At 45.2% G+C, this 7,932-nt stretch overlaps 2 non-coding genes across 2 annotated transcripts; both read right to left on the bottom strand.

Annotated features, from left to right (window-relative positions):
- Positions 1-5,316: 5,316 nt before the first annotated feature.
- LOC147270798 (U1 spliceosomal RNA) lies at positions 5,317-5,480 on the bottom strand. Its single transcript, XR_015117205.1, has one exon. It is a non-coding gene; the product is annotated as a U1 spliceosomal RNA (small nuclear RNA).
- A 775-nt stretch (positions 5,481-6,255) lies between these two features.
- On the bottom strand, positions 6,256-6,446 carry LOC147270797 (U2 spliceosomal RNA). The gene has a single exon (XR_015117045.1). It is a non-coding gene; the product is annotated as a U2 spliceosomal RNA (small nuclear RNA).
- Between the last annotated feature and the right edge of the window lie 1,486 nt (positions 6,447-7,932).

The following is a 7,932-nucleotide window of genomic DNA, read 5'->3' as shown; positions in this document are numbered from 1 at the left end:
TTCAGTCCTCCATGTTGAAGTCCACCATGCTTTTGATTGACTCTGATTCTCTGTGGCAAAATCCAACAAGAGGCTCCAAAAATGTCCTGAATGTCACAAGAATGCACAGGACAAGATGTTAGTTTCCTTCATGTCTGCAGTTCCTCCACTGGAAAGTAAAGTCAATGCTGCTCCTCTGCTGAAACCTGGGATCGGACCAGGGACCTTTAGATCTTCAGTCTAACGCTCTCCCAACTGAGCTGGTTCAGTTCTGAGTGAGGGCCCTGCTTCTCTCATTTATAATCTCTTCCACTCTCACTAGAACTGAGAGAGGATTGGAGCTTCTGAAGTCCTGACACATTGAACAGTTCTCCAGGACCATTTTTGATGAAGGTCTGGATCACACCAGCCTTTTTTGTTTGTCTTCTTGCACCACCGTGCCGCCCCTACGAGTCGTCTACATATCAGTGTTCTCAGTATTGCACGAACATTCACATCAGTATTGTGCTAATATTTTATTTCCTGGCTCTTCAATCCTCCTATTATGAAGTTGATTGCTTCAGCGACCAGGAGACGTTATCATTGGCAGCTAGTTTACTATTATTGCTGCTGCTGTTGTTGGTTGTGTGTCTGTCTTCCATCCCCCTGTCCCTCTGTCTTTCTCTCTGCTTGTCTTTCACCCTCATCTTGTTCCCATCTTTTTGTCATTCTCTCCCTCCTTTCTCTCTGTCTTTTGTCTTTCCTTCTCTATATTTGTCTTCTGCTGTCTGTCCCGTCCTGCTCTCTTTCAACAACCAACCAGTCAAAGCAGACGTCCGGTTAAAAAAATATGATAAAAGAACTCTTGGTTTGATTTGGCTTGAGACATGAAGAAGATAGGATTGTTTTCCTTTCATTTTAGAAGCTTTTCCAGATTCATGAAAAGATCATCAATCAGTGCAGTATTTCAGACAGACTTCTGGTCCGTGAGGACGAGGAATCCAGCACAGATCCACAGAACTCCAACTGCCATCTTTGATGGTTCCTTCACAGTCTGTCGGGTGGAGAGATCCTCCTGAGTCTGGCTTGGAATGTTTGTCTGTGGATGTGTTGGCCCTGTGATGGACTGGTGACCTGTCCAGGGTGAACACGGCCTGTCGCCCAAAAGCTGCTGGGATAGGCTCCACCCCCTCATGACCCTGAACAGGATAAGCAGAAGACAATGGACAGAAGTCCTGACACATTGAACAGTTCTCCAGGACCATTTTTGATGAAGGTCTGGATCACACCAGCCTTTTTTGTTTGTCTTCTTCCAGTTGCCTCAACATTGTGTGAGCCAATAATTCCACATCTGTACCAGACACACCTCTGGTTGGTGGGTTGATGGATCTTTCTGTTCTAACAGTGTCTTTTATCTTGCTTTTATCTTTTCTTTGTATCTGCATTCTGTGGTGCACGGTGGCTCTGGAAGAGCGCTCTAACTATTGTCACTGTACCCCCCCCCCCATACAACGAAAATAAAAGATTCTGATTCCGATTCTGACACACACACACACACACACACACACACACACACACACACACACTCACACACACACTCACAAACGTGTATCAACATGATGTTCCGAATGTTTCACTGTCTGTGGTTGTCCAGCTCTCCTTGCCTCTTCACTGTCATTGTCAGAACTCGGAGCAGTCTTCCTCTCCAGGTGATGTCTCTGAGTGATGATGATTGCTGTCTGTTCAACCAGCTTCATTTGTTGATATCTGAGAAGGACTGAAGACAGCAAAGTGTGCTGATTGGCCAACAACCCCTCACAGGTCAAAGGTCACTGCTCTGAGGCGGACCAGTTTACTGTAACAGTGGTGGCACCATCCACTGCTGGCGCTCTCTTCAGTGCTTCTTGTTTCTGCCCTTTGTGTGTGAGCTCCTAGAGCAACTGGTCCGCCCCCCCCCCCTTTTGTTTTCTATTCCTCTAATTTATTTTTTGATTTTCTATTTTTGTAATTCATCATCGATCTCGGCTCACGGTCGCTACACTCTTGACCTCCTGTGAGCCTTGAAGAGAGAGAAGCCACCTTTGTGTTGGAGAAGAGCAGCTTAGTCCAGGCAGCCAGCAGCCTGAGACCAGAGGGTCGCCCATCAACGCGCTTCCCTTCTTCATCGAGCGAATCTCAGCGGGAGCCACGGTCGACGAGGTGGAGGCTTTGGAGGCCGTCCTCCCACCAGTTCGTTGGAGAGGCGTCGTACATCGATGGGAGAATCCAGCTGAGAACGTAAGCCGGTTACGTTGGTTTTCACCGATTCAGGCCTGGACTCCTGTCTCGCTGCCACACTCCGCCTGACTCCGTAGAGCTGGTCAGCCTCCACTCAGTCCTCTTCATTTGGTTGGAGGTCACTAGTCACTATCGTTCATCCTACACACCTTTCCACCTGCCTCTTAGCCGTCTACTTGAAGCTCAGATAAATCCAGGCTAATTCATACCTGCTACTCAATATGGGCCTTAATTACTCTGCTGGAATTATCACTCTGTCTTAAGGATTTTCTTAATTGTATTAAATCCTCTTTAATTTCCAAGAAGTCTTCCAACTCATTCATTCATGCAAGCCACTGATCCACAAGACCTCATTGATGAGCTTCAACCTGAGACTGATTGTTTCTCATTGGACGAGACACCCATTCAATGAGACTCATTGTCAGTCCATTGAAATCTACTGGTGTTCCTGGTGAGTTGATTTAACAACATGAGCTGACAGAATCTACGTTCAGGTAGGAACCACCACATCCAGGGGTCTGGACCTTTGAGCAGGCAGAGCCATCAAAGTAGCAGACTAAGCTAGCAGACGTTAGCATTGAGAAGAAACTGATACCTGAGCCTACTTTTGGGTCTGGTCAGGTGATGACACAATAAAATGACATCATTGTCAGACTGACGCCTGCTCAACACTGACCAAACGCCGCCCTATTGCATTGTGGGAAATTTCTGCTTGGCTCGCGTCCATCAAAACACACAAAGAAATTTCTCCAGAATCAGGATTGACAGTGGATACAATTGATTCCACACTGGTTTCAAGTGCAGGTGTGGAATTTCAGACACAGTCTGTGTTTGTGTTGTTCATTCAGTGATTTTTCTTACAATTCCCAATCAAAGCCCCACATTGCTAATGAACTCAAATTGATGCTAACAGTAATGTCGTGATAGTTGCTAATAAACTAAGTGATGCTGACAGACATGCGGTTAGAGTTTCGATTAACCTCAAAGTGATGCTGACAGTAATGTAGTAAGAGTTGCTTCGAACCTCAAAGTAATGCGACAGTGATTTCAGAAGAATTGCTAATGATCTCAAAATGATGCTAACAGTAACGTAGTGATAGTTGCTAATAAACTCAGTGATGCTTACAGTCATGTAGTAAGAGTTGCTAAAAACCACAAAGTAATGCGACTGTGATGTCGGAAGAATTGCTCATGATCTCAAAATGATGCGACGGTAATCTAGTAAGAGCTGCTAATGAATTCAAAATGATGCTAACAGTAATGTAGTGAAAGTTTCGAATAACCTCAAAGTGATGCTGACAGTCATGTGGTTAGAGTTTCGAGTAACCTAAAAATGATGCGGACAGTAATGTATTAAGAGTTGCTAATAACCTCAAAATAATGCGACAGTGATTTCAGAAGAATTTCTAATGAACTCAAAATGATGCTAACAGTAACGTAGTGATAGTTGCTAATAAACTCAGTGATACAATAATGTAGTAAGAGTTTCAAACTCCCTCAAAATGATGCTGAGAGTCATGTAGTAAGAGTTGCTACTAAACTCAAAATAATGCGACAGTGATGTCGGAAGAGTTGCTAATGAACTCAAAATGATGCTACAGTGATGTAGTAAGAGATGCTAAAAAACTAAAAATGATGCTGACGGTAATGTAGGAAGAGTTGAAACTAACGTTAAAATGATGCCACACTGATGTCATAAGAATTGCTAATAAACTCAAAATGATGCTAACAGTAATGTAGTAAGTGTTTCGAACTACCTCAAAGTGATGCTGACAGTCATGTAGTCAGAGTTGCTACGAACCTCAAAATAATGCGACAGTGATGTTGGAAGAATTGCTAATGGTCTCAAAATAATGCGACAGCGATGTCGGAAGAATTGCTAATAAACTCAAAATGATGCTGACGGAAATCTAGTAAGAGCTGCTAATGATCTCAAAATGATGCTACAGTGATGTTGTAAGAATTGCTAATGATATCAAAATGATGTGACGGTCATGTAGTAAGAATTGCTAATGAACTCAAAATAATGCCAACAGTAATGTAGCGATAGTTGCTAATAAACTCAGTGATGCTTACAGTAATGTCGTAAGTGTTTCGAACTACCTCAAAGTGATGCTGACAGTCATGTAGTAAGAGTTGCTACGAACCTCAAAATAATGCGACAGTGATGTCGGAAGAACTGCTAAGGAACTCAAAATGATGCTAACTGAGGTTATTCGAAACTTTCACTACATTACAAAGTGATGCTGACAGTCACCTGGTTAGAGTTGCGAGTAACCTAAAAATGATGCTGAGAGTAATGTAGTAAGAGTTGCTAATAACCTCAAAATAATGCTACAGTGATGTCGGAAGAATTGTTAATGAACTCAAAGTGATGCTGACAGTCATGTAGTAAGAGTTGCTACAAACCTCAAAATAATGCTACAGTGATGTCGTAAGAATTGCTAATGATATCAACATGATGTGACGGTGATGTAGTAAGAATTGCTAATGATCTCAAAATGATGCTACAGTGATGCCGGAAGAATTGTTAATGAATTCAAGAATGATGCTGACAGTAATGTAGTGATAGTTGCTAATAAACTCAAAGTGATGCTGACAGTAATTTATGAAGAGTTGCTAAAAACCTTAAAATAATGACACAGTAATGTAGTAAGAGTTGCTATGAAACTAAAAATAATGCGACAGTGATGTAAGAAGAATTGCTAATGATCTCAAAATGATGCGACAGTGATGTCGTCAGAATTGAGAGTCGGGGTTTTCCAAGTTTATCTCCTCCCACGCATGAATTCTCTGGTATCATTCCACTTACTGCGAAGACGAGCCGTGGATGTATTGTCCTGAGCCCAGGGCTTGTCAGATACCATGACCCTCAACTAAATGTGGCAGAAAACCTGCCCTCTTCATTTAGGGCTGGAAGGTGTGAGAGATACTGGGAGCTCATCGAGGCTACGTCCTCCACGGTCTCCTCAGGCTGGCCAGCACAAGAGGAGACCGCCAACTGGCCGGGACAGGCTGTCACCGTTGTTGTTGCCGCCGTGGTCGGCCTTTCTTTCTTTCTTTCCTTTTTTCACACGATCACAGGGGAGAGCGCGGACGCAGTCCCCCACTGTCAGAAATTATGCAGTTGAGATTCCCACATTTGGGGAATTCACCAGGGTCAGCACAGCCCCAGTGCAATGGCTGAGCCTCACCCGGGGAGAACCACCTTGCTGATCATGGTATCTCCCCTGCCAGGTAAGTATGACTCGCTGAGCTTAGGAACAGACATGAGCTCCAGGGACACAGCCTTCTGACTGACAGGCAGGGAGGCCGACACAGCGCCTGATCTTTCCTACCTTGTGCCAATCTGCCGCGTGCGCAGCCCCCTTTGTTTCTCACAACGATGCCGGATGTCGGATATCCCAAGCCCGGGAAGCTCGACCGATGCCGTTTTCAAGGCTCACCTTCTCGCTGGGGGCACCAGCGCGGCCTCTAACCGCACGCATCGTGCCCCGCAGTAAAAAAAACAATCTCCGTCCGCTTTCACCCTTGGTTGGAGCGTCGCGACCATGAGAGCTGTCAACGCAAGCGGCCACATTCCGAAAGACTGAAGGCAGCAAGCTGGGGTTTCACATTTCAACATCAAGTTCACAACCCATCTCTGGGCAAAACAGGCACATTGAAGGTTCAGGTCTTTCAGAGTGCATTCCAAAGCCTTTTGGGAAAGGCTCCGAGAGCAGTGCCGTCAGCGGACCTCCATCCTTATCTGGAGTGCAAACGGAGCCACAACTTGACGCCCAGCGGCAGCGCGGGCGGAAATCCAGCCCCGGCCTCATGTGCAGCACTCGAGAGTTGGCCTGAAGAGCACGGGATTTGCTCCTGACAAAAGGGGAGGGGCCCGCACTGTTCCTGTAAGGCCATTGCGGCCGCAGGCTGAGGAAAAGCTGCAGTGCAGGAGGAGAACCCTGCTCCGGCTTTGGGTGGAGCAGGTGAGCGAGTGCCTGGCGGAGGCTTGTTTTAATTCCGACAAGAAATGCGGGGCATTGCACCACTCCTGGAAACACTGCAATACCAGGTTGATGCGTGGAAAGGACGGAGCAAGCTCCCGTTCCATCTCCCTGTTCCAAAAAGCAATTTAATATATGGTTCCCAGATAGGGAACGTACCAGATATTAAACTGATAAGAACAGATACTACACTTGATCTTAGCCAAAAGGCCGAGAAGCGATGCCTGTCAGCCACCCGACGTGAGAGCCAGCACCCCCGGTACAGCCAATCCCGGCCGCGGCTGTGGGCAGGAACTGCAACATTTTGGGTGGCGACACAAAATGCAGTGCCATAAACACTACATCTGGCACACTGGTTGTCCCCACTGCTATCCAAAGCAAAGGCAATCGGTGCCTTCACCCTGCTATGCTAGTGGGGCGACTCAAAGTAAAACAAAGCGGTGTTCAAAGCCACAAGCCAGCGACTCATCCTGGAGTCGGGACTTTCCAAGTTGATCTCCTCCCACGCATGAATTCTCTGGTATCCTTCCACTTACTGCGAAGACGAGCCGTGGATGTATTGTCCTGAGCCCAGGGCTTGTCAGATACCATGACCCTCAACTAAATGTGGCAGAAACCCTGCCCTCTTCGTTTAGGGCTGGAAGGTGTGAGAGATACTGGGAGCTCATTGAGGCTACGTCCTCCGCGGTCTCCTCAGGCTGGCCAGCACAAGAGGAGACCGCCAACTGGCCGGGACAGGCGGTCACCGTTGTTGTTGCCGCCGTGGTCGGCCTTTCTTTCTTTCTTTCCTTTTTTCACACGATCACAGGGGAGAGCGCGGACGCAGTCCCCCACTGTCAGAAATTATGCAGTTGAGATTCCCACATTTGGGGAATTCACCAGGGTATCCAAAGCCCGGGAAGCTCGGCCGATGCCGTTTTCAAGGCTCACCTTCTCGCTCGGTGAACCAGCGTGGCCTCGAACCGCATTAGAATTGCTAATGAACTCAAAATGATGCTAAAAGTAATGTTGTGAAAGTTTCGAATAACCTCAAAGTAATGCTGACAGTCATGTAGTAAGAGTTTCTATGAACTTCAAAATAATGCGACAATGATGTCGGAAGAATTGCTAATAATCTCAAAATAATGCGACAGTGATGTCGGAAGAATTGCTCATAACCTCAAAATGATTCTGACAGTAATGTAGTAAGAGCTGCTAATAACGTCAAAATAATGCTACAGTGATGTCGTAAGAATTGCTAATAAACTCAAAACGATGCTAACAGTGATGTAGTGACAGTTGTTAATAAACTCAGTGAAGCTTAAAGTAATGTAGTAAGTGTTTTTAACAACCTCAAAGTGATTCTGACAGTCATGTAGTAAGAGTTAAAAACGAACCTTAAAATAATGCTAACAGTAATTTAGTAAGAGCTGCTAATAACCTCAAAATAATGCGACAGTAATGTAGGAAGAATTGTCAATGAAATCAAAAATTATGCTAACATTAATGTAGTGATAGTTGCTTATAAACTAAAAGTGATGCTTAAAGTAATGTAGTAAGTGTTTCGAACAACCTCAAAGTGATGCTGACAGTCAGTTAGAAAGAGTTGCTTAAAATAATGTAACAGTAATGTAGTAAGAGTTGCTAACAACCTCAAATTAATGCGACAGTGATGTCAGAAGAATTGGTAATAACCTCAAAATGATGCTGAAAGTGATGTCGTCAGAAT

The sequence above is a fragment of the Aulostomus chinensis genome, chromosome 1 (assembly GCF_037954235.1).
Source record: "Aulostomus chinensis isolate RoL2024-O1b breed Wild chromosome 1, RoL_Achi_v1.0, whole genome shotgun sequence".
Lineage (NCBI taxonomy): Eukaryota > Metazoa > Chordata > Actinopteri > Syngnathiformes > Aulostomidae > Aulostomus > Aulostomus chinensis.
The sequence above is the reverse complement of the archived record's forward strand: the minus strand, read 5'-3'. Positions and strand labels throughout refer to the sequence as shown.